Below are 3,453 nucleotides of genomic sequence, written 5' to 3' on the forward strand. Positions count from 1 at the left end.
TGTGCGCTATCCACATTTCAATAACTTTTCATATACAGCCTTTAATAAGTAATCAGATAATCAAATAGGTCAAAACTGCTTGCATCTCCATACACAACTTTGAAGCTCTATCAATTTTGAACAGTTGTATTTCTTTCAGTTAAAATTAAGAAGCTACTGCAATTCAAAGTCACACCCTTAAAAGTCACGCATCCACACTATCTTGGTTAAAGCCACTTTCCCCTCCCTCTGATTTGCAGTAATTTTGAAATCACAATTTTGCATACACCAACAGTTTAGAATAATCTCTCTCCATACCAAGAGAATATTGTCATAGTTCCCATTTAGTACTTGCATAATTTTGTGTCTGGTATTTTAAAGGATTGTACAAATTATATAACAATGATGACATTGCACTCTTAAATAAATTCAAGGGCCAAATGCATAGCGGTCTACAGGTTAAACCTTTCTTTGGATACATTACATAATACTGTATGTGCTAAAACAAAAAAAATTCAAACTATAGTTTGATAGGGGGGTATCCTAAAAAATAATTGATACTGCAAAAGTAATATTTACTTCAAACCTAAGTAAAGAATAGCTTTCAAATAAACCGTTTACAGTAGTCCATTACATATCTATCAATACTACATACATGTAACCCATTATCCAATTTTTCAGGGAATTCAAATATTTCAAAACTGTCCCTTCCTTATCAACCACCTTTTATTCACCACTGACATTTTAATCCACACAATCAGCCCATGCTATACTGTTTGAATAAACATTCGTAACAGTAATGCATAGGTCTATTACAGTTCTTACTGATACTGCTCAGATGTGTTGGCGAGATTTGTAATGCCACTATTTGCATGCCTGGATGTGTGACCTGACCAACTAGTCTTATCCAACAGCAGGAACAGGCAAGACAAAACTTATTTCTCATGAGTTACTTGCTTAATATACTGAACAGGAATCTTTGTTGTATTCGTCTTCCATTTACACAATTTTGTTCTATCAAATTTCTTGCATGTAATATAAGAATTCATCTAATTTATCCTTTAAAAATACTTAAACAATTCCACCATGTAACATTTACCTTTTAATAACTTGCACAGAAAAGATAAAACACATTGTATACAAATATTACCACCATATTTGTCAGGTAACTTTGTTCTCTGCTGATTCAATTCAAAAGCAGCTTACAGCAAACTGTAAACACCGAGATCAGCTTATCACAAATGTATTACTGAACAGAATTAATGTTTTTTCCCTGGTTTGCAAATGCTTAGACTGCTCAACCCCAGGTTGGAAAATTATATAGTTCACAAGTAAGCCACTGAAGTAATGTCAAAGCTCTAATTTGTAATATTTTCTACTTTTCATATGCCAACACTGGTCAAGCCCCTAATCTCTCCCAATTTTATGGGTAAAATAGATTTGTTCTCCCATTTCTTTACTAAAATGCATTTCTATCAGATAATGGGGATTACTTGTATGCTAACTTTCACATTAATTTATGCACAACTCCTATCTCAAATACGAGGGCGAAGAAAATAAATAAAATATCTAATTCAAGGGAAATAAATCTTTCCTACTACTTTACATAGTAACTTCCATGAACAATTTTTATAAACTCTTCCATGTATAATTAAAGAAATGAAGCACAAAATATTGCAACCACCAATAAATGGAAAGCAGATGGAATATTAGTTAGCAATCCCCCTAAAAAAAATACAAATGCAACAAAGAATAAGAAAAAAACAGTGTTTATGCAAGCATTCTCCAGTGTTGCTCAGCCCTTTAGGTTTGCCAATTCCTACATCTTAAAAACTGTGCTTTATAAAAACAACCTAAGGTGCCATATTCACATCAAGGTTATTTTGTTTAAACTTATTAATCATGTCAGTGCCTAACAGGAAATAATTCACTGAAACAAATTCATGAATAAGTGTCCTTATTATAGTTTGTAAATCTGTTTAAATATGCTCTTGTGTGAATGCAAACTTTACCTGCACATGTAGATTAACAAAAATGCATGTGATTGCAAACATGCATGCATGTGCAAATACAGGTAAGTAGGTAGATGTGTAAGTAGGAAGACAGTTGAACGAGAAGGTAGGAATATATTTATCTACCTAGGTATGCAGATAGATGTGTATCCATGCCCATATGTGCCTGTGCCAGTCATTTATATTAACACAAACATACATTTGAACATTCCACATATACCAAGACAACCATACAAAACATAAGTATCACATCTCAACCTGTGACACTCCACTCTAAATGCACCTCAAGGACAACAAAATGTCATGTGCTGGAAATCAATTCAACAAGCTATATCAATGAATGCAGGGGACCCCCCCCCCAAAAAAAAAATAATAACCCTCTCAAAAACCGCTTTGCAAATACTCATGTACTGTAAAATAATAATGTTCCAATATAAATCTCACACATCAGCCATCTTGCCATACTATGTCTTTCAGCTTCTCACACATAATGGTGTATATCAAAACAAATGTCTTGCAATCTCTTGTTGCTTGGTGATTGCGAATGTACTATCACCAAACCATGTTAACTGAACAGAAGAAAAATAAATACAACTAATGAATCTCTCGTGCTATTACAAAATGTTTAGCATAACATCTTTATCAAACTTAAACAGACAAATGAAGCTATTCAGTCCCTAAGTAAAAATTTACCCGTTTGTGATCAACACAGCAAATAAACTAGAAAAAATACCTCAAACATAAGCAATATTCCTTGTAGAAGTAAAAGTCCTAGAAACAGAATAATATGAATGTAATACTTATTAAATAAGAATACTATCAAAAGGACATTATGCAGGTACTCCTTCACCCCCCCATTCCATAAGCAAAAACATATGCAAGCCAAGATAAAGGAAAATTGCCAGACAATATGACTAATCGCCCACATTAGTACATTAGACTTTAAAGCTTTTCCTATTTTACCATGAGTATTTTTTTTTTAATGATCAATAACATTTCTGCTATGCCTGGTATCTTGCTGGACATACAATTTACCTGTAGCATGTGCATCTTTTGGTCAACCTCATTTTTTTTTAATAGAAATGCACTCATGCATTTAAGAGTTTGCTTTCTAACCTAAAGCTTTTGCTGTATCATTTAAAACTGAACACTGACTATACATCAAACACATTATGATCCTGTTCCCTCTCTCAGTCCTATCATAATATTCTCATACCTTCCATACCTACAATACTGAAGTCCCTCTTTCACATAAAACTGCAATGTATTGCTTATTTTCAGCCACCCCATAATCTTAATGCCTAAAATGTATAAACTCCAACATTGTAAAATCTATAAACTTAACATTTTACCTGTTAATTCTCTGAAGATATTTTTTAAAGACTATAATACCTTAGGAATTAAAATCCACCTTTCGATTCTTAAGATCACTAATTGCCTACCTAAAACTTATTCATATCCT

General features: G+C 32.8%; 1 protein-coding gene across 1 annotated transcript in view; it reads right to left on the reverse strand.

Annotated features, from left to right (window-relative positions):
• LOC119592220 overlaps positions 1 to 3,453 on the reverse strand; it is a gene marked incomplete at its 3' end in the record, with an annotated part of 15,544 nt that overhangs the window by 3,031 nt on the left and 9,060 nt on the right.

The sequence above is a fragment of the Penaeus monodon genome, chromosome 29, assembly GCF_015228065.2.
Source record: "Penaeus monodon isolate SGIC_2016 chromosome 29, NSTDA_Pmon_1, whole genome shotgun sequence".
Classification (NCBI taxonomy): Eukaryota; Metazoa; Arthropoda; class Malacostraca; order Decapoda; family Penaeidae; genus Penaeus; species Penaeus monodon.